This window comes from Quercus robur, chromosome 4 (assembly GCF_932294415.1).
Source record: "Quercus robur chromosome 4, dhQueRobu3.1, whole genome shotgun sequence".
In the NCBI taxonomy this organism is placed as follows: Eukaryota; Viridiplantae; Streptophyta; class Magnoliopsida; order Fagales; family Fagaceae; genus Quercus; species Quercus robur.
In genome coordinates, this window is record NC_065537.1 from 69,266,140 (window position 1) to 69,290,809 (window position 24,670).

Sequence of the window (24,670 nt, forward strand, 5' to 3'; positions counted from 1 at the left end):
AACATTTGAATGGAGGAATGTTTTGGGAATTTTCTGTTTGCAGGAATTTGTTGTGTGGATTCTGTGGTCTCTGTATTGGGAATTTTCTGTTTGCAAGGATTTGTTGTCTGGATTCTGTGGTCTCTGTAATTTGTACAGGAAAGTTTATATGTTTTGTTGTCATTGTAATTTGTTGTGTTGCACAAAACCAGAGTTACGTTTGGGTGGTCTCTGTAAATTGTTGTATTGCACAAAACCACATGAATGTATTGGGTCACTGTAATTTGTTGTGTGGTCTTTGTAATTTGTAATTTGTCTATAAATGTAATATAAATGTAAGTTTGTTGTGTAATTTATCTCTGTAATTTGTTGTGTTGATATAAATGTTAGTTTGGAAATTTTCTGTGTGCAGGGAAGTTTATATATATATTTTCTAATTTTATGGAGTCACGTAGGGACATAGAGTTACGTAGAGACCTAACATTTATCACGGGTATCATGAGCGGGGATATAGAAATTGACTCACAATTTTTGGGAACGTCTCAAAATACTCCTGTGTCAGTTTCTGATTCTCCACCTCCACCACCATAAGTTGAAAATGCCTCTTCTACAAAAGGAAAACGGGGCTCTCACTTTACTGTAGAGGAAGATAAACTCTTAGTGGCAGCATGACTTAATACTAGTGTTGATGCCATAAACAGTAATGAACAAACACAAAATACTTTTCGTCAAAAAGTTTGGGAATATTTTATGCAGTACAATACATCCGGTACCACACGTACTGTTATCTCCTTACTAAGTCGTTGGGGTACGATTAGTGAAAAGACAAATAAGTTTGCTGGGTGTATGGCTCAAATTAATGCACTTCATCAAAGTGGTATAACCAAAGAAAATAAGGTATAAATTATATTACAATAGTGTTAAAATGTCCATTCACCAATAGTTTGAAGATATTAATCATGTTATATTTGTTTTAATTTTTTTTAGATTATCAATACGAAGGCTTTGTATTTAGAGGAGCACAAGAAACCCTTTCTTCTTGACCATTGTTGGCTCATGTTAAAGGACCAACCAAAGTTTGCCGATCCTAACAATGCTAGATCGAGATCATCCGTGCCTCCAACTTCAGAGGCAATATCTATTAGTGAAGGGGATTGTGGGTCTGGACTTGGTGATACTTCTAATTTTGAGAGACCTATTAAGGCTGAAAAGGCCATCCGAAAGAACAAAGCCACTGGAAAAGATGTAGGGGAATATTTGAACAAAAAATTGAAATTGATTGAGGATGTAACTCGGTTGGAAGAGGAAAAAATGTCTTTTGAGAGGGAAAAACTTGCGATTGAAAAGGAAAGTAGGGAAGAAAAACTTAAGATTGAGAAGGAAAGAATGATGATTGAGAAGAAAAAATGTGAGCGGGAAGAAAGGTTAGAGGAAGAGAGAATCATGATGATAGATACAAGTGGCTTAACCAGAACACAAAAAGCTTTTTATGAACAACTCTAAGAGGAAATCATGGCAAAACGAAGATCACATAATTAATGGGTTTAATTGTATTTTGGATGTAGTTTAGACTTTTATGTATTTTGTAGTGGCTTATGTATTCTGTAGTGGCTTATGTCACTTGATGAATTATCTTAAACTATACGTATGTATTTGTGTTGTGACTTGAAGTGCAATCTAGCAAAGACTTTGAAGTGCAATTTTTTTATTATCTTTTGTTAAGTTCCATTTGATCTTGTGATAGGCATTGATATAATTTTTTGATCTAATGAAACTATTATTTGATCAACTATGAATATTACAACCACTATGAGTGCCTATTATATATTTTGTTATTATATATCTTGCTATTACAGCTACTATGAGTGTGTGTGATCCAATTATTTCTATTCATTGAACATTCCTAGTATCATATGCTTGGTTTTGAGATGACAGGTCTTAGAATAAATCTATGAACAATGAGCATTCATAGTATTTCCAAGTTTTTTTTTTTTTTTTAGATGTATGTGTTTGTGTTGTGATTTGTGTGTGAATTAGTTATATTCATTTTGTTGTGGTTTATGTCACTTAATTTTAATCTTGCATCTATAGTAATAATTGATTTCCAATTGTCTTGAAGGTTGCATCCATGAATCACTTTTTGTTTCGCAAGTTCCTTCTTGATGACTCAGATGAAGATGAGATAATCGAAGAACTTGTTATGAAAGCATCACAACCTAAGCATCGTCGTCGTTCTATCCAACATAATCATTTGGTAGGCCATGAGAGGCTTTTTCTTGATTATTTTGCTCCCACACCAATATATCCACCCACTTTATTTCGTAGGAGATTTCAGATGAAGCGTTCTCTTTTTCTTCGTATTCAATCTCAAGTTGAAGCTCATGACTCTTATTTTGTCCAAAAAAGAAATAGTGCCAACAAACTTGGTTTATCTTCATTACAAAAGATAACTGCTGCACTTAGAATGCTTGCATATGGAGTATCAGGTGATTTGATAGATGAATATGTGCGGATTGGAGAAACTACTGCATTAGAAAGTTTGAAAAAATTTGTTACTGCGGTAATTGATGTTTTCTCTGAAGAATACTTGAGAAAGCCAAACAATGAAGACATTGCTAGACTGTTAGCTCACGGCGAACGTCGAGGTTTTCCAGGTATGTTAGGTTCAATTGATTGCATGCATTAGAAGTGGAAAAATTGTCCATCTGCATGGAAAGGTCAATATTGTGGTCATATTCATGAGCCTACTATTATTTTGGGGGCAGTAGAATCATATGATCTTTGGATATGACATGCATTATTTGGGTTATCTGGGTCAAATAATGATATTAATGTGTTAAAGTGATCTCATGTATTTAATGAACTTGCTGAAGGACGTGCTCCTACAATATATTACTCAATTAATGGTCATGACTACACTATGGGATATTACCTTGCTGATGGTATATATACAAAGTGGGCAACATTTGTGAAAACAATCCCAGCTCCACAAGGATAGAAGTATAAATTATTTACAGCAGCCCAAGAGGCGTATAGGAAGGATGTTGAGCATGCATTTGGAGTGCTTCAAGCATGTTTCACAATTGTCCGTGAACCTGCACGATTTTTTCATCTTGAAACACTCAAAAAGATCATGAAAGCGTGCATAATTCTCCATAATATGATTGTTGAAGATGAGCGGGATGATAATGAAGTGGTAGATTTGGATTATGAACAAAATGATGGAGTGGATAATCCTCCTCTGCAAATGTTACGTGAACAAAGTGATGAATTTTTGTCATACATTGAGAGGCATGGATGCATTAGAGATCGAGAAATTCATTTTCAACTCCAGTCGGACCTTATTGAACATTTATGGCAATCGCAAGGCGAGTCGTAGGAACTTTCTTTTTTGTATGTTGAGAAGTATGAGTCATAGGAACTTATGCGAGTGTGTGAGTTTTATTTAATTTGGTTTGAGTTATATATGTGAGCAAATCTTGGACTACATTGTTCTTGCTATAATATGTATTCTATTTTATATGTTTTCTTATAAAGTTCCTTCATTTCATAGTTCACATTGTTCCAAGGTTGCTTCTGGACAATTGAGACGATAATAGGCTATCATGATAATTGAAAAATTGTTTTAGTAAAAAAAAATGTACGAGTATAATTTGGGGTTAAAAAAAATCACTTGTTAACACTAGAGGATTATTTGCTATCATGCGGCGGCGGCGGTGGTGGAAAAAGAGTCGTCAGTGGCGGTGGTGGCGGCGACGGTGGTGGAAAAAGAGTTGTCGGCGGTGGCGGCGGCGGCATCGGCAATGGCGGTGGCGGTTGAAGGTGGTTGTGATTGTTGTTTATTGTAGTGGATATATTATTTTATTGTAATGGATATATTATTTTATTGTAATGTTTATATTATATTATTGTGTTAAAAGATAAAATAAATCTATTGTTGCAGCATGTATGTAGGTAAAATAGATAAAGTAACTTTTGGTGGAGGTAAAAGGCTAAATTTTTAGCTCCACTGCTGTGGATGCTCTTGTGTGTTTTGGGATTTGCTTTAAAATTCATTTTTTTGGTATTTTCCTTTTGTTTTAGGTTTTTTTTTTTTTTTTTTTTTTTTTTTTTTTTTTTTTTTTTTTTTTTTTAAATAAACTAGCTCTAAGGATAAATTTCTCGATGGCGCTTTTCTGGGGGGGCATATATCAATTTATTTGTCTAAGCCTAAAGTCCGGGGGGTTCACCTTTATCCAGATTGGCTGCCACTTATTCTCTGGCCTTCCTATGCCTTTGGTACATTTTAATTTTTGTTCTCTTTAACGATTCTAATGAAAAACTAGCTTTTGGCTTCTTTTTTTTTTTTTTTTAATAACACATATATCATAAAAATTATAAAAAATCATATCTTTTAATTAATATACACTATATATAAATAAGCTATCAGAAATAAGCAAAAGCATAATAGACAAGTATCTAAAAACTTAATAGAAAATTATTTTTTTGATTTTAAATGGTTTGGCCTAATGATCTACGTCCACCGATAAAAGCTCTGGACAAAAACATGTTCACTATATTGAGTTATACATTACAATAGACCCAACGTAAGTACTTATAGGAGGCTAAACCCTAAATTAACCATATAGTTAATCAATGTTAACAGACTTAAAGTACAAGTTTTATTCTTTACTTGCCAACCAATGCTTGACTAGAATTGGGTGTCGCATTTATAACATCAAATTAAGCTTCTACATTCTCAATCGAAAGACAAGATTGCAAATGACAAGATCCATAATGAGTAAGAATCTTCTTACATCAAACACTAAAGTTGATTCATCCAACTCTACGTATTACCTTCAATTTTTTTTTTTATTAAAAAAAGAAAAAAGAAAAAAGTGGAGAGAACGTAGAGATGGCCAAGCTTATTTTTAATTTTTAATGTTTGATTCAGTTATAGAGTTTCTTTAATGTACTAGTTAAGAACATGATACGACATGCGTAATTTTAAAAGAACATTATTTATTTGACAAAGGCAGCGCATTGTTAGAGCAATTACATCAGCTTGTGCATAAATTTTTCCATCTTACACATCTAAAACCTACTTTTTCTATTTTACACACTTATTTTTACAAAACACCCATATCAGTTTGTCTATTATACACATTTATTCAAATGAAATGTTCATTTTTTTACCCACACAGCCACCGACTCACACCCACAATCCACACCGGTATCACACCGAAATCCACACAATCCACTGGTAGAAAACCAGAAAAACAAACCCAGCAAAATGGATCAAAACCCACTTATCAAGATCGACATCTCGCCTTGAGCAACAAGATCAACGCCTCCGGTGGCAATGGCGAGAACGAGAAACAAGATCGATGGTTTACATCGACACCTCTGGTGGCGATGGTGAGAACGAGAAACAAGATTGACGCCTCCAAAGGCAAGCGGTGGCAATGGCAATGGGGAGAGACATTCAACCCCATTCAACTTGAAACCCACTGATCAAGCCCATTCAACCCGAAAACAACGAGAAACAAAGGAAGAAAGAGCGATCAGCGGTGGTGGCGATCGACGGAAGCTAGAGGAAGAAAGATTGATGAGAGAAAGATTGATGAGAGGAAGAAAGATCGATGAGAGGAAGAAAAAGAGAGTTGTGCGCCTGAGAGAGAGAGAGAGAGGGAGCTGAGAGTCAAGTACAGAGAGGAGAGAGAAAAAATTGATAAAAAATTATATGCACATGCTACAGTACCCGTGCATATCTGCACGGGTACTGTAACAACTTGCATTTATACACAAGTTTACACCCACTAATGTGAGTGTTTTTTTGGCTCATATTGTGTAAAATGAGCACCTTTTTTCCATTTTGCACAATTTTACATCAACTGATGTAATTGCCCTTAGATTGATTTGTTTGTGAGTCAGTGCAGGAGGACAACTTTCCTCCGAGTATCGTGGGAGAATATTTCTATAATTGTTGGGCGGCTAAAAAAAATGGAGAGAATGGACAAGCTTGATTTTTTTTTTCTTTAATGTTTATTTCAGCTTTTTAATTACCTATTAAGAAGAAAATGTCATGCCTAATTTTAAAACAAAAATTGTTTGGAGGACAAGGCAGCGCATTGTTAGCAACTAGTCCCAATAGATTATCTTTTCGAAAGAAAATTTAGTGTTGATTGAGCAACTAATCCCGATTTCCACCTGTGTTTTATTTCAGTTTTGAATGCATGTGGTGTAAGTATCAACATAGTTGACTATCAAACAAAATATTATTTCAATAGAGTTGAAATTGGAAAAAGTGTATGTTCACGCAAGGCCCGATTACAATAAATCAGGAATTACTGTGTCTAATAGGTATCTTGTAGTTTAATTGATATTTTCCCATGTACAAAGTACTTAGAGTTTTTTTTTTTTTTTTTTTATTTTTTTTATTCTTAATAATAGTACTTCAAGATTTAGGAGATAAAGAGTTCAAATTGTGAGGTTTTGTAAACATGTTGTAACTATTTCACCAAAAAAAAAAAAAAAAAAAGTGGTGTCTGCAACTCAATTGTTGCTACATTTTAAATGACTTTAGTTTTCATCAACCAAGGATTATATTAGCCTACCCCATTTTCAAGATATGCACATCAAGGTATTTCACATAAAATAAAATAAAAAAAAACAAAAACAAATCAGCTTATATAAAACCGTAACTTGATATTTCATCATTAAATTATTTAAAACCCCTAAATTAATAAAAACTAGTAACAAAACTTTGATAGTTTATTTTTAACAATATTTTACTTGAAAGACTTCTGTTTCTCTACGTCTTTCGGATGACAACTTACTCTGAGTTTTGTGTGAGAGTATTTCTAAAAGAGATTAAATTATGTAAGGATATAGTGTAAAACTCATGTTTTTACCCCTCTAATCTCAACATGTCACATCATCTTATCACATATTTAAAAACATCCAATCAATTCTAATACCCATATATAAATCCAACCAAATTGAGAGTTTATCAAGATATTATTAGTTGTGGTAGAATGAAATGAATTTTAAGTAAAATGTTGATGTGGCAATCTATTATTGGATGGTGTAAAATATGAGTTTTATACCCCTTCCTTACCAAATTCGGACTCTTTCTAAAATTGCTGAGCGATTATAATAATTTCTTAGAGAGAGGAGAGAATAGACTAGGTTCTTTTTCCTTTTATTTTTTATATTGGGTAACTAAATTATCATCCCTTAAGGTTTGATGAAATAACACTCTACCCAAACTTTTAGGAAAAAACATTTTCCCCACTTCACATTCGTTTGACTAACTTTATTGAATTAATGTTAAAAATATTATGTACTAACATGCCCTATGGTTAGGAGTAAATTTCCAAAATTACCCTCCTTATTAGAGGTAAAATTTCTAAAACTAACCTGCCCTTTGATAAGGTGTGACTAAAAAATCAAGACTCATCACCCTTTTCTTTTTCTTTTAAAATTGTAATTCGTGAATGTGTTTCATGAATTTTTTTTTTAAAAAAAAAAATCAAGACTCATCACCCTTTGGCGTAGCAAATACTTGCTATTTTCTTTAAGACGTACAATTTGATATGTTTGGTTTCTAGTCCTCTGTTTTTTTGGTAGTTTGTGTAAAAATCTATGTGTGCTACAATCATGTCTCAACAGCAAAGAAATTCTTGACCAACAACAACAGAGTATAAGATCAATTCTTCCTACTCTTTGTGCCCCAAACGGAGCAAATCATGAGGAGAATTAGAAATCCACGTTGAAACAAAAATGTATTTCTTTTTTATAATTTATACAGTTTTCTTTTTTCGGTAGAATTTAACTTAATGGAATAGTTTTGTAGATATAAAATTGTTCCTCTTTGTATGATTTTTTTTTTTTTTTTTGTGCGTGTGTAAATTTTGGGAATATTCAATAAATCTTTATTGGTTTTTTTTTTTTTTTTTTTTTTTTTTTTTTTTTTTTTTTTTTTCATTTAGTATTTAAGCTTCAGGACACTGCCACACGTATAAGAAGTGAAAGAATTTATCCAAGAGCAAGTGAAATTAATAGAATTGGTACTTGTGAAGTGGAAGATGAGAGAGAATTTGTGTAAATCTATTTCATCATCTGGGTTATGCTGCACCTCTCACGCTTGGAGACAAGTAAACTTCCACATCACCGACTCCATGCCCAAATCATTCTCTAGGCAGAGGAATTCTAAAGTTTAATCCCAAATTGATGCGGAGCTCTACAAATTATCTTTATATTGTTCTCCCTCTAACTTTGTAAAATAGCAATTCCAAGAAAATACAATTTATTGAAGAAGTTAATGGACAAAAAATAGCAGTGCCAAGAAAATATATTACAACTAAAAATATGAAGTTTTAAATGTCTTCGCAACAAGTCGAATTCTAGGAGCTCAGTTCGTGTAGAGAACCAAATATGATATAAGTAAAACATATAGATTTACCTCTCAAACACTTGTAATCATATGTTCATGTGTAAAGATGTGTTCTTTTTTGAAGCTAGCTTTGTGACATTTCTTGCTGTATCAGTGTTTCGCAAATTCATAACATTATTAAACATACATGTAAATCTTAAATTAGGATTATTGGAAAATTATGACACTAAACCTTAAAAAAAGAGCCTCATGCAGGCACGGAATGTATGCGATGAGGCTAGAAGTATATTTTTATTTTTAACAGTATCTTACATGAAAGACTCTTTCTTTTTCTACGTCTTTGGGTAAGTGTGTAGGACAACTTGCTCTGAGTATCGTGTGAGGGTTTTATTTTTTAGGACAAGTTGGGTGTCGCATTTATAACATCAAATTAAGCTTCTACATTCTCAAGTAAAAAGACAAGATTCCCCTTTCAAAAAAGAAAAAAGAAAAAAAGACAAGATTCATAATAATAAGAATTTTACCTCAAATACTAAAGTTGATTCATCCAACTCTACATATTACCTTCAATTTTTTTTATTAAAAAAACACACACACACAAAGTGGAGAGAACGTAGAGATGGCCAAGCTTATTTTAATTTTTTTAATGTTTCTTTCAGTTATAGAGTTTCTTTCATGTAGTTAAGAAGAATATGATATGACGCGTAATTTTAAAAGAACATTATTTTGTTGACCAAGGTAGCTAGTTGACACGACAGCGCATTGTTAGCTTGATTTGTGGGCATGTCAACTAGTCCCGATTATCTTGTCTAAAGAAAATGCAACGTTGATTGAGCAACTAGCCAACTATTCACCTTTCCTCCATATGCATTTGAATATCTTTATTTTTTTATTTTTATGAATGTATTGTATTGTGAGCAAGTAGGCCACAGTGTAGGCGCAATTTGCTAAATAGCACAATTTTAGAAATTAATTTTTTAATAAAAACGCTCATTGACAAAGTTATTTAGTTATGTAGCACATTTTGAAACTCGAGTTCTAAGCAACTCGCGTAGCATGTCAAGCAGTGGAGTCCATACGGCTTGGAACTTTCAAAAAATATGCTACCTAACTTAATAACTTTGTCAAAGTGCTTTTTTCCTACAATTTTGCTAAAACTGTGCTATTTGCCAAATAGGGCCAGACATTGTATATGACTTTTCCCCATTTGAATTTCCTTCTACCACAAGTTATCCGTTCTTTCTCATTATCAAACCTAAAACTTCAGCATTATTGCTTTCCATTCATTACTTAGTCACAAAAAATAAACCATAGAGCATTGGGTAGATTAAGTTCTCATTTAAATTGAACTAGAAATAAAATCATATTCACTTAATTTGAACTCTTTTAGTCAAGGTTTTCAGACCCGGACCGTTCATTGAACCCGTAAAAGGGAGAGATTCAAGGTTTTTGAGGTCGAACCGTGATGACGTCATAATTAATTAAAGCCTAAATATAGAAATTAAATTTATAAAACTAGCAAAATTGACTAATATATCTATATATGTGAGGGAAATTTAATGATTTTCAAGCATATATTTAATAATTAAATAAGAAAGTTAATAAAATAAAATAATAACCATGAAAACATTAAAATTTATGATTAATTTCTGAAGTGAAGTTGAATATCTTTGAAGGATTTTTATTCCTTGTAAGAGATGAATAATTTAATTAAGTAGAATAAAATTGTGTTAAGTTGTTTTTATTAAAAAAAAAAAAATGCTAAGGGGTTGGACCACACGGTTCTTGCCACCGGTTCGTGCAGTCTAACCCCGGTTTTAGAGATTCACAGAATTAACAAAAAATTCGGTTCTTTATGCTTAAAAAACCGGTTTTCATCCCGTTTCCAATTTTCCCGGTCCAGTCCGAGTCTGAAAACCTTGTTTTTATTATGATATCCAGTAGTTTTTCAAGACTCTGATTGGAAAGAGTTTTGATTGATATTCAATATGTTTAAAATTATATTGAAAGTTGTTTTGATGTACCCATATATAATGCACACCTAATCAACAAATAAAGTCGTTGTTTAATACTTTTAATTAACAATATTACAAACAAACAATAATACTAACAAATTGATTATAATATTATAAAAAGTAAAAGTGACTACCACTTTCATTAAAAAAAATTAACATTGTTATAAATTTTGAAAATCAAATTGTTCGATTACACATTCTTTATGCTCTCAATATGATATCAAATTTCGTGTCAATCAGATATAATTTACTGTTTGATTTATAATTTTTTTTTGTGCATTATTTAGACTACAAAAACATGAAATTTAAATATTTAATTAATGACTTAGTTGTTGATCTTTAATTTCCTGGATATTTTGTAAATATGAAGAATAAAAGGAGAAAATATAATTCTATGGTGGAATTTTCAAATTTCACATCTAATAAAAAAATATTGAGTAATAATTGTAGCCATTAATTAGCGACAAATTAGTTTGTATTGAATTTTTTTTTCAATTTTGAAGAGTCAAAAAGTCTTAAATAATGGCATATATTAGTAATTATATAACCACGGAAAAAGAAAAATGCACACCCAGATGTATATACGTACTGAAATGCCAAATTTATATTGCATCCTTTGTGCTAGCTACCACCATTAACAATTACAAGGAAAGTGGTCAACAAGATTTTTCTCAAGGCTTACTATAAATGCTAGTTGCAGACCCTCAACGCGTGGGAACATTTGACGTCATATTCTTTTTTGTCAAGTAAAGAATGAGAATAGTAGTTGAAAATTATAAGTAATAGTCTCAAACTCATCACACAATAATGTGATTACATTGTAATTTATACATATATATATATATATATATTATATTTTATGCAAGTAAAGAAGTCCATATCTTGATTGTTTGTATAAATATATTTTTTTTGGGCAAGAAAACATGTTGCATTTTACTTTCTATTATTATATATGACAATATTTGTAATAAGTTTTAAAAGGGTGCGTTTTAAAAGGCTGTTCACAAGGGTGTGTTTTAAAAATAAGCGTTTTTAAAATGTGCGTTTTGAAAACATCATTTTAAAAACCACAGACAAGGATTTGGTAAAAATGTGAAAATATGCGTTTTTTATTTTTAAAACTACATTAAGTGTTTAGATAAACTATTTTAAAAATGACTGTTTGGAGTATAAATTCCAAAAAATGACTTAACTATTTTGTTAAGGTTATTTCGTCATTTTTCCTTTAATCAGTGTTTTTTTAATTACACAATCTAATAAAATATACATGGAGGCAGTGGTGGTTCTAGAAATTTTTTTCAGGATGTTCCTTAATAAGCATAAATTACACAATCTAATAAAAAGAAAAATTTGTTGCTCATAGTGGTCGAATCGTTATGATGTCATAATTAATTAATATGAAAATAAATAAAATAATTACATAAATTTTAACAATCTTAACAAAAACAGTATTTAAAGATGTTAAAAATATATCTTGATTAAAGATTAGAAGATATTTCTCATAATTTACTACAAAGATTAAAAAATATCCTCTAATTATTTAAGATATTCTGTTAAATTTGTAATTTACTAATATAATTAGCCAAACTATTAATATATTAACCAAACTACTAATATATAAGATATTCTATTCATCCGTAGCACAGAGTTGAAACTATTAATAACCTTACCAGTATTGTTCTATAAAAAAAAAACATTACACGTATTGTATTTATATACATTCAAAGGCCTTCAAAAAGTAAATTTTATTTCATTAATAAAAAAATTAAAAAAAAGCTACATATATTAAAGTTTGAAATTGTAGCAGGTATTCAACTTTTTTTTGAGAAAGTAGCAGGTATTCAACTAGTCTAAAACACGTTTTTTTGAGAGAATGATTGATTGTTGAATTGAAAGCAATTTGAATTCAATGGGAAAGTCATTAGTAATATAAACATTAGCGTTTGTTTGCTGGGAAGATGACGAGTTGAGAGAGAGAAAATGGGATTGATTAAAGAGAATGTGTGAAGTGGAAACCCAAAAAAAGTAGGAAAAAAAATTGTGACATAGCGATGATGTGGCTCAACTAGAGCGCAACAACAATCAATCCTATGCTTAAACTTTTAGATATATATATATATATATATATATAGATTAATGTGGCTGTTCTAAGCTGGACACAACAATAACCCACAGCTCTCATCAATTTCATCATCCCACGAACCCACATAGTATTCCTGAAAGAAACAAAAAAAAAAAAAAAATGGCGGAAGGAGTTCTTTCCAACCTCGTTGGGAATGTGTTAAAAGTGCTAGGTTCTTTAGCACTCCAAGAGATCAAGCTGGCTTGTGGTGTCAAAGATGAGCTTGACAAGCTAAAGAGCACGGTTTCCACAATCCAAGCTGTGCTTCTAGATGCAGAAAACCAGGGTTCTCATAACAACGAGGTCAAAGACTGGCTCAACAAGCTCAGAGATGTCTTCCTTGATGCAGATGATGTGCTGGATGATTTCTCCACTGAAGCTTTGCAGCACAAAGTGATGACTGGAAGTAAGATGACGAAGGAGGTACGCATTTTCTTTTCAAGTTCAAACCAGCTTGCTTTTAGTCTTAAGATGGGTCATAGAATAAAGGCAATTATAGAGAGACTAAATGCCATTGCAGATGATAGGACGAAATTCCACTTCAAAGAAAGCCCCATAGAGTCACAAGTCATGAATAAGGATAGAGAAACTTATTCTTTTGTATTGGAAGAAGATGTGTTTGGGAGAGAGGATGATAAGAAAGAAATTATAAAACTTCTTTTAGATACCAACTTTGTAGAAAATGTGTCAATTATTCCAATACTTGGGATTGGAGGTTTAGGGAAAACTACACTAGCTCAACTCATATACAATGAAGAAAATGTCAAATATAATTTTGAGCTGAAGTTGTGGATTTGTATCTCTGATAACTTTGATTTAAAACATATAGTGAAACAAATCTTAGAATCTTTGGGAAGTGGGACGTATGAAAAAAGCCTTGAGATTTTACAAAATCACCTTCGAGAAAAACTTAATGGAAAAAAATACTTTCTTGTCCTAGATGATGTGTGGAATGAGGACATTGATAAATGGCTTCTCTTAAAAAATTTACTAATGGGTGGTGCAAGGGGAAGTAGGATAGTAGTAACTACTCGCTCGATAAAGGTGGCAGACATAACGGGCACAACTCCGCCTCATGAGCTTAAAGGCCTAGATCCAGAAAAGGCTTGGTCATTGTTTACAAAAATGGCATTTAAAGGAGGCAAAGAGACAGAGAACCAAGGCATAATAGACATAGGAAAAGAGATTGTGGGAAAATGTATTGGAGTGCCTCTTGCTATAAGAACAATAGGAAGCATATTGTATGGTAAAACCTCTGAAATTGAGTGGCAATCTTTTTTAGATGATGAACTCTCAAAATTAACCCAACAAGAAAATAAAATTTCATTAACTCTTAAGTTGAGTTATGATCACCTTCCATCACATTTGAAGCTATGTTTTGCTTATTGTAGATTGTTCCCAAAAGATTATAGGATTGATGTAGTTTCACTTATTAATCTCTGGGCAGCGCAAGGCTTTATTGTGTTAGACTTAGAAGGTCCAAGGCAGTGTTTTGTGGATATTGGCAGAAAATATTTTATGGAATTACTTTGGAGGTCATTTTTTCAAGAGGTAGAAAATGATTATTTGGGCAATATAAAATCATGTAAAATGCATGATCTCATGCATGATCTTGCATGTCTTGTGTCTGGAACGGAAAGTGTCATATTAAATTCAAGTGGGGAAAATGTTATTGAAAATGTCCGTCATGTATCATATAATCTTTTGGATTCATCAAGCCAATTTACAATCCCCATGCCTAATGGAAGGAAGTTACACATAGTTCTAGCATCTAGTGTATGGGGGAATATGGTCAACTTGAATTGTGGCGCATTCATTTCAAATTTTAAGTATTTAGGCACATTGGATTTGAGTTATCTAGGACTACATGTAGTGCCACATTCAATTGGGAAATTGAAGCATTTAAGATACCTTGATCTTTCTGGAAATTATAATATTAAAATTCTCCCTAATTCCATTACTAAGATGCTGAATTTACAGACACTAATACTACGAGGTTGTCATTCGCTTAGAGAATTACCCAAGGGCATTAAAAAGTTGGTCAATCTCCGGTTTCTAGATATTACATATTGCAGCCAATTAATTGATATGTTCAGTTTCCTGGGTCTTTCAAATGACGACCAATTAACCAGTATGCCCCTTGAAATCAGACACCATACTTATCTTGTGACAATACTACCAGGGGTTTTTGTGAGAATGGAAGGTTCCAAGGGCCAAGTGAAAAAAGGCTATTGTGGTTCATGTAAGAAAAAAAAGGCCAAATCCAATGGGCCAAGTCAATTGAAGGAACTACACAACTTGGGAGGATATTTAAGAATTGAAAATCTGGGACATGGAAAAGATGAGGCGCGGGAATGTAAAGATGCAAATTTAAAGGAGAAACATCACCTTCAACGACTATTATTAGAGTGGGATGCCTCCGAGTGGGATGGAGAAACCGATGAAATGCTGGAAGGGCTTCAGCCACATCCAAATCTCAAAGCGTTGGAATTGCAGAATTATATGGGTGTGAGAATTCCAAGTTGGGTCGCTTCTCTCACTAATCTTGTTCGTTTTGGATTAAATAAAAATAGGAGATTGCAGCACCTCCCATTGTTAAATCAACTCCCTTTTCTCAAGTTTGTCACTCTTGTTGAAATGGAAGCACTTGAATACATATGGATAGATGAAGAGAGTGTTAGTAAAGTGTTGGGAGCTTCCTCTTCTTCTTCTTCTTCAAAAACATCATTCTTCCCATCCTTATCTTCTCTTGAAATAAGATATTGCCTAAAACTGAAGGGATGGTGGAGGAATTTAGATGATGATGATAATGAGCCACACCATCTCTTACTTCCATCTCTCTCAGAATTAGTGATTGAAAAATGCCCTAACCTGACTTATATGCCCGCATTTCCATATTTGAAAGAAAGGCTGGAATTGAGTGGGTGTAGCTGGAAGGTAATGGAGCAGACAATGAAAATGGGAGCAGCAACCACATCAACCTACTTTCCTCTCTCTCAATTACAGAAATTACAATTAGATCAGATTAGCAATTTCGATTCTCTTCCAGAGGAGGGGTTGCGGAACCTCATTTCTCTCCAGGAACTCTATATACAAAGCTGCGATGGACTAGTTTCTCTCCCTTGGATAGGCATCCTCAAATCACTGCAAACCCTTAAAATTATGAGATGTCCCAATCTGACATCACTTCCTCAAGAGATTCGCAATCTCACATCTTTAAAAGAGTTGTACATTTCTGGTAGTCCCAATCTGACGTCAATTCCTCAAGAGATTCGCAATCTCACCTTTTTAAAAGAGTTGTACATTTCTGGTTGTCCCAATCTGACTACACTTCCTCAAGAGATTCGCAATCTCCCTTTAATAGAGTTGACAATTTCTGGTTGTCCCCTCTTAGGGCAAAGATGCAAGAGGCAAATAGGTGAAGATTGGCCCTTCATTGCCCATGTCCCATTTGTATTTGTGGATGGTTAGAACAATTTCTTAAGGTATGCATCTTATCTATCTATCTTTTAATCCCAAATTAAAAATCAACTACTGGTTTTTCCGGGTTTTTGATATTTTCGACAACTTTTGAAACTATTCAATTTCTTTTTTAAGCTGAACTGAACTCTCTTTCCTTCTTTTTGGTCTTTTTTCTATTTCCTATCTATAAAATGTTAATTAGACACTTTATTTCTTCACAAAGTTATTTGAACAAGAAAAATTAGGATAACTTATTCCATCCCTTTTTTTTCTTCTTTCTTTTAATTCTAATGATTTATATCTTTGTACCTAAGAGCATGATTATAATATGATGTGTGTATGGTTGCTTCTTAATAATTGCAGAATCTGAGTCTGAGTCTGAGTTAGAGTCAGCCTCTTCTTCTTCAGGTATGCATCTATCTTCTTCTTGTTGGTGCCTTTTGAGATTTGCAATATTTTGGAGAACTTGTTAGTTATGTGACTTCTTATGCAGAAACAACTGAGATAAAGAACAAGCTTGGCCTCAAAATTCGGAACCTTTTCAAAAATTGGAATTGTGCAACGGCTTAAGAACTAGAATTCAGTGGTAATCTTCTTGTTCTTTTTTTCAAAAACTATGCAGATGATTACTTCAAATTATTAGGAAATTTTTTTTTGAAGTCTTTCATTTGTTCTTTTATTCTATCGTTTCCTAACATTAAAATTTTAATGAGATGACTAAACAAAAAATATTTGTTTGCTTCCTCACATGTTGAATTGTTGATGTGAAGACAAACTTTGAAGTCAAAGAAGAATGAGAGAATGACTGAATGTGTCTAATTTGTTCATTCACGTACAAATTCAAAGGTAGATTGGATTGAATTTTTATCTGTTACTCAATTAAAAATTTCACAATTAAGGTTTTTCTTTTTGCTTGAATACCAATTGAGATTAAAGGATACTGTGATTTCTCTTACTTTACCCATTTTTATGTAATAGGTTGTTATGCTCAAAACAACAACACCCAAGTTTAAGAACTATCTCTCTCTGCTAAAGCGGTGGCCCTTGCTTCTTGAATTTTGGCTGTGGAGTCCCTGTGTGAACATGAGGCAGCAAAAACATGGGTAGGGGGGAAAGACCATAAGAGTGGAATCCTCAATTGTGTATTTAACTTCTCGATCATTTGACTTATGACACAGGACAAATCAAGGCAACAACAAACCTGGCTCAAAATTTTGACCCTGTTCAGAAAGTTTTGGCCCTGAAATTGTGTGATAAGTAGTGGACTCAATAGTAATCATCTTCTCTCTCTTAAAAAAACAATTGGGAAATCTCTTTATGTTTTGTTTCCTTTCTGTATGTTCAAAGGCTTGCTGTTGCATATATGACATCTTCACATATATGGAGAAGAAAGGATAGCATTTATATCTTATTAAATGGATTCTGTTTGGTCAGTTATTTTCTCTATATATAGGCTTAAAACATGTTCTTATATATACTAGAAATTGATTTCCACAATGTCATTGGGTAATTGGTAAATAACTAATGAATTATTTAGTTTATGGGTTGAGACAATAAGGTTGAATAATTTGTTCTTTTCTCAAATGTTTCTTGAGAATTCATTTAAGTCAGAAGTATAAAATGAGATTAGACTAGTTGATTTATTTAGTCTAGTGTTTCTGGACATGCACAAATCCAATGGTAAATTATCTAACAGATTTTAGAGTACCCTCCTTTTCTTACTTCATTATGTATTATTTTATGGTGGGTTATTAATGCTCAAAGCAGCATCCAAGCTTAGGAACTTTTCATTTTCTATGTGGTTGGTGTTTTGTCTATTTGTCTACCTCCTAAAGCCCATTTGGTTATTAACTTTTTGTTGTGATATTTTGAAGCTTCTCAATCAATTGATATCTCACACAGAACAAATTAAGGCAACAACTAACCTGGCGCAAAATTTGGACCCTATTCAAAACTTTCTGGCCCTGAAATTGTGCAACAAGTCATGGACTCAATGGTTATCATCTATTTGCTTTATATTATTTGGGAAATATCTTTCTGTTTTGTTTCCCTTTTGTATGTGCAAAGGACTGATGCTACTTATATGATCTCATCCCATAAACGGAGAAGAAAGGATAACATCTATATCGTTGTACGTAAAACTTCTTTGATGTCATGAGGTGATGTTCTTGGTTTCATTTCTGACAATTGTAGAAATGGAGAAAGTCTTTTAACACTTAAGGGAGTATCTACCCTGCCAACTAAGACTGCAGCAATTAACTTATTATAATGTATTCGGTTTGGTCAAGTTTTTTCCTTTATATTATAAGCTTTTGACATGTTCTTGTATTTGCTAAATATTGATTTACACATTGTCATTTGGGTATAATTAGTAACTAACTAATGACTTATGTAGTTTATGTGGTGAGATAATAAGGCTGAATAATATCTTCTTTTCCCAAAAGTTTTTGGAGAATTCGTTTTTGTCAAAAGCATAAAATGAGATCGAGTCCAATAGGTTTATTTAGTCTAGTGTGCCTATACATGCACACAAATCCTATGGTATATGTAACAAAACAATTTTCCATCATTCCATTTCTTATCTCTTTATTTGAAAAAATATAAAATTTCCAATCATATTCTGGACATGTTCTAAAATTCCAGATAAAACCTTGGTAATCTGTCAACTTTGTTACTTTTTTTATTTTTATTTTCCTACTTTTATAAGCCAAGTCACTTTAAAAACTTTTTTCCCTAGTGGTTGAATCTTTTGGATCTTGTGGCACCTGCTACTGCTACAGCCTCTACCTCATCTCTAAATATATCAAGGTAAAATATTCTTATCATCTTTATTGTGCCTTAGCTTCTTATTATTGTCCTCCCAAAAAGAGAAGTTCTTTCTTTGGTAAATTCAATAATTGTTTTTGTTGTTCTTGTGCTGAAAATGTTTTATTTTTGCAGATACTTCATAACTTCCATTATTTTTTTTGCTAGGTAAATGCGGGGGCTTGAACCCCTGAGTAATAGGTCTCTATACAGCCCGGGTACCAACTCGTCTACACGAGGCGGTGGTAACTTCCATTATTGTATGGATGAAAACTGAGCATCCAACTACCTTGTAGGAATTAGCTTGTTATTCCAGGTATGCTTTCAGATTTTTTTTTGGGCGTGTTCCCTGTTATGTATTTATATTTAAATTTTTCTCCAAAATTTCAAACAGAATGGTAGAATATCCTCTTTTTTCTTATTTCTTTACCTATTATTTTATGATGGTTTATTAATGCTGAGAACTTAAACTCGAAAACTTGTATTCACATGTACTAGAATCCTGTTCGTCTAGTCTAGGAAGATTTCAAGCTGAAAGAGAAACAACACAAAGAAAGAACAAAAAGGGGCAGAAAAGTATCATCAAGCGTGTTAGAAAAAATCGATTTTTTACTAAGAACACAATTAATTGGAGTTGTGCTAATTATAGGAGTGTCTGTTTCATGTTATAGTTTCAGTTTCCTAATAATATTCTCTCTTTTGCAGTTGGGATGAAGGTCACTGCAACAATTTCTTTGAAGTAAGTGCATAGTGTGAAGATGATCCTATCTTTGTGTACTATAGAGTGTAAAGAGAAGGGAGAATTTTGGTTGAATTCCACTTTGAGGAATACGTTGTCTTTCACCTGAATTTTCCTATTACATTTTGTTGTTGTGAGTTATAATCTTGGAATTTTCCTTATACAAATATTGCTGCTTGGTGAAGTTATTAATCAAGGTAGAATTGGTGATTGAAGCTTTGTCCTATTGTATTCTCTCTAGAAGCAAGTTTTGAGAAGCCTTCAGAAAAGGCAAATTTGAGTTCAAACAAAAGCTGGTATGCAACTTTACATATTTCTCACAACAATTGAAGTTAAATCCAACTAATTCTTGGCACTTTAAGTGTGAATCTATGCCTTCCAAATCTTGTCGATAGTTCACTCCTTTTACCTCTTGCCAGTTTCAGTTTCAGCTCCCAATGTTACACTCATCCTTTGCCCATATGTTTGCTGGAGTTCTCTTGGATTTTTTTTGGTCCAATTTATTTTGGTAAGTTTAGTCATTTATTACTTCAGGATTTTTTTGTTGGTTTATTCTTCTTTTTTTCTTGTTGAAGACTGTTGCATTATATTTTGTAGGTAAGATACTCGGAGCCTTTGTTCTCATTTTGCAAACTAATTGCTTCAATGTTGGACAGCTATTATGTTGGGTTATTAGAGTGCAAAATAGAGGTAGCTATAATATTTTGAGTATAAATGATACAAGTGTGTTGTTTTTGATTAGTATCTAATACGATATTTTAACCACTATTTCCTCTGTAGATGGCGGTTCCATCCTTCCATTAAGCACAACTTATCTCATAGCTCCTTTTCCATGAGAGGTGAGCCTACATGTTTCTTCTCTCACTAATCTTGTTTTTTTTCAATTTTGGGGAAATAGGAGATTGCAGCACCTCCCACTGTTAAATCAACTCCCTTCTCTCAAGTTTGTTCGGCTTTGTGGAATGGAAGCACTTGAATACATATCAGATGAAGAGCATGTTAGTAACGTGTTGGGTGGCTCCTCTTCTTCTTCTTCTTCAAAAACACCGTTCTTCCCATCCTTATCTTCTCTTGTGATAATCCAATACCCAAAACTGAAAGGATGGTGGAGGAATTCATATGATGATGATAATGAGCCACACCATCTCTTACTTCCATCATTTCCTCCTTGTCTTTCTCAATTACAGATTTTTGATTGCCCTAACCTGACTTCCATGCCCTTGATTCCCGATCTCACTAACTCATATATTTGTGATTGTCCCTTCTTATGGCAAAGAGGCAAACAGTGAAGATTAGCCCATCATTACTCATGTCCCAAATAATCCAACAAGAAAAAACAATATATTCAGGTTTGCATCTATCCATCTATCTTTTATAATCCCAAATTCAAAATCAACTACTGGTTTTTAGGGTTTTTATACTTTGAACAACTTCTAAAACTATTCAACTTCTTTCTTTTCAAATTTTTTTTCTTTTTCCTGTCTATAAACTGTTAATTGAACAAGAAAAATTAGCTTATTTTTCCTTTTTCCTGTCTAACAACTAACATTGCAGGAATTAGCTTATTTTGCAGGTATTTCATTGGATCACTCTCTATTTATTTTATTTTATTTTATTTTTTTGGGGGGCTATCTATTTATTCAGATAAATTTTAAAATTCTCATTTGAACTATTGACCTATAGAATATAACTAATGGTTTAATTATCTCAGAATTTTTTGTTTGTTTTGGAGACTTTGTTTTAGTCAAAAGCAGAACAAAGATTGAGGTCTACCAATGTAGACATTTACAAATCTAGAGATAATATTTATATGCGTTGTTCATTTCTATCTCCTAATAATTTAAATACTTCTAATTAGATGTTAAACATTTTGAACAAAACCATAGGTGCTTCCAATTTTGTTTCTTCTTAATCTGTTTTTATGTGTTAGATTTCTAATGCCCAGAGCATCCCAAAGTCATAAATTTTTTGGTTTCCTAGTGATTTTTGGCTCTTGCTTTACCTCCAACAGCTTGCTTTATCTCCAAGAATTTCAAAACGAAAAATCCTACCCCCTTTTTTTTTTAATTCTTCCTTTTCATCATTGTCCCGCAACCTGCCAGAAAGGGAAAAGTTCTAATTTTTCAATGCATAGTTGCACACTTCATGTACTTTATTTTTTGGTTCTTGTACTAAAACAAACGGTTCATAACACTTCCATCATGTGTGTAAATAATACTGTGTATGTACTAGAGAAGGGTCTAATCTGTTTAGTCGTGTACAATTCATTGTTAGATTGGATTGAATATTTTATTATATATATTACTGCCAATAAAAATTACTAATTAATTTTTTTATTACTTGAATACTAACTAAGACTTGAAGATCCCTCATTTTGGATAGAAGTTGGAATCTGATGGCATCTTTAACCACTTCAGTTAATTGACTTTTAATGAAGAAACCAACACCAATAATCTTGTTTTGATATATCTTGGAGAACTTATCAGGCATTTGACTTTTCAGTTTTCATGCAGAACTTAAAATTCAGACCTTTTTCAAAACTTTTTTCCCTAGTGGTTGAATCTTTTGGATCTTGTGGCACTTGCTACTGCTACTGCCTCTACCTCATCTCCAAATATATCAAGGTAAAATATTCTTATCATTTTTATTGTGCCTTAGCTTCTTATTGTCGTCCTCCCAAAAAGAGTTCTTTCTTTGGTAAACTCAATAATTGTTTTTGTTGTTCTTGTGCTGAAAATGTTTTATTTTTGCAGATACTTAAGAACTTCCATTATTGTATGAATGAAAACTGAGCATCCAACTACCTTGTAGGAATTAGCTTGTTATTCCAGGTATGCTTTCAGATTTGTTTTTGGGTGTGTTCCTTGTTATGTATTACATTAAAATTTTTCTCCAAAATTTCAAACAGAATTGTAGAATATCCTCTTTTCTTACTTCTCTACCTATTATTTTATCATGGTTTATTAATGCTGAAAACTTGAACTCAAAAACTTGTATTGATGTGCACTAGAATCCTGTTCGTCTAGTCTAGAAGATTTCAAGCTGAAAGTGAAATAACACAAAGAAAGAACAAAAGGTGCAGAAAAGTATCATCAAGCGTATTAGAACAAATCAATTTTCCACTAAGAACACAATTAATTGGAGACTATCGTCAGCATAGTCATAGATTGCTTCAAGAAGTCCTTGTTGGTTTATTCTTCTTCTATTTTTCTTGTTGAAGACTTGCATTATATTTTGTAGGTAAGGTACTTGGAGCCTCTGTTCTCAGTTTCCAGACTAATTGCTTCAATGTTGGATAGCTGTTCTTTTGGGTTATTAGAGTGCAAAATAGAGGCAGCTATAATATTTTGAGTAAATGTTACAAGTATGCTTTTATTGATTAGTATTTAATATGATATTTTAACCATTGTTTCCTCTGTAGATGGCGGTTCCATTGAGCACACAACTTGTCTCAGATCCTTATCCATGAGAGGTGAGCCTACATGTTTTTTTTTTTTTGTAAAATTGACAGTTCCATTATATTTTCAAATATCTAATATTCAAATTTTAGACTCTATTCTTTAACCAGTTTATTATGGAAAAACTCCCTTGTTTCCTTTCATCGTGGGGTGAAAGTTGTTTGTATGCATGATCATATCTCTAGCTATTTGAAGAAAACAAAATGTTTCTCTAACTCCCTTATTCTTTGTCAGGGATATCAGCCATCATATGGTTGTGAAGTTAACCATTGGAGGGTCATCAAAAGGGGATTATTTGACATTAATACAGAGAGCAAATTTTGTATTAAGTCTAGAATTTGACCTATTACAAGGAAGATGGTTAAGATCACACATGATAATGTGGATTGGCCATTGTTCTCCTTTGGAAAAGTATTAGTCATCTTCAACAGTTGCGCCAGAGAATTAGAACAATTGAACAGATACATTCATTTCATTAGGAATGCTGAATTTGCAATTCTCAACGTGTTTAATGTTGCTGTCAGTTTGTCTATCAAATATCTCATTTCTTCTTAAACAGTTGCGCCAGAGAATGAGAACAACTGAACAGATCCATTCATTTCATTAGGAATGCTGAATTTGCAATTCTCAACTTGTTTAATGTTACAGTCAGTTAGACTATCAAATTTTTCATTTCTTCTTCAACAGTTGCACCAGAGAATGAGAACATTTGAACTGATCCATTCATTTCATTAGGAATGCTGAATTTGCAATTCTCAACTTGTTTAATGTTGCTGTCAGTTTGACTATCAAATATTTCGTTTCTTCTTCAAATTTTATGATTTGGGTGGCCACCTTTGTGTGGCATTTTCGTGTGAAACCAGTTTATTAGGTTCTTCTTTGCTACCTGGATTTGATTATAGCTAGGGTGCTCTCCATAGTCCATACTTGTATGTCAATTTATGTTTTGTATTTTTATTTTTATATGGTGAAGGAATATTCCAGAAAGAAAATCTTTTTTTTTCATAATAAAAATTCAGATTTATTCATTGTGTTGTATCATGTATGACTCAAGTTTTACATATGTATGGATACCTTCGCTGTAAATGAGACTATTTTACGTCTGAAAGTGATACTTTATTGTAGCAATCCTTCTTTCAACTTTTTTTTTTTTAAAGGATTTTTACGAAATTTTTTTAAAGAGAATTTAATAGTATATTAGCATTAAGAAATTTTTTTTTTCTTTATAATGGAAATAGTCATTTTCTGGACTGTAGGATTAATGGTGGCAAAACATGTAAATTTTATGGACTGAATTATAAAAATGAAAGATGAAAATATCAATTGAAGAATTTTAAAAATGTTATTTGTATTTTAGCCTAAAATTTTTGTTGTGTGCTATTTTCTTTTTTAACCTATATTAGATGTAGACCTGCGCAATGCACGGGGAAAAAAAACTATTTACTGTAGTGAAAAATACTATTTCTCTTTTAAGAACTCAAATAATAAAGCTAAAAACTAATGATTAATTAAACCAATATAATTTTTTCCTATCAAGGCTCTTAAATTTAAGTATGAATTTCAAATTTGTGTGTTTTCTATAACAGGAAGTCTCAAACAGTAGGATGATTAAATAAAGATGGATTGAGTATAATATTATTAACATAAATAGTTAAAAAAAAAAAAAAAACCAATAAAATGGACCAAAAATGCAATTGTAATTAAAAGTTAAAA

The 24,670-nt window shown here is 32.4% G+C and overlaps 1 protein-coding gene across 3 annotated transcripts in view; it reads left to right on the forward strand.

The window, feature by feature from the left end:
- LOC126724202 (putative disease resistance protein RGA4) overlaps positions 1-24,670 on the forward strand; it is a 213,346-nt gene that overhangs the window by 125,386 nt on the left and 63,290 nt on the right. Inside the window, exons 4-8 of one of the 3 annotated variants that reach the window (XR_007654799.1) lie at positions 20,444-20,848; positions 22,013-22,123; positions 22,253-22,330; positions 22,510-22,575; positions 22,740-22,831. The gene's annotated coding sequence lies outside the window, so the exon portion shown is untranslated. Of the gene's footprint in view, positions 1-15,112; positions 15,431-20,443; positions 20,849-22,012; positions 22,124-22,252; positions 22,331-22,509; positions 22,576-22,739; positions 22,832-24,670 lie in introns of those variants that run through there. The other 2 variants (XR_007654798.1, XR_007654800.1) reach the window with 2 other exon arrangements.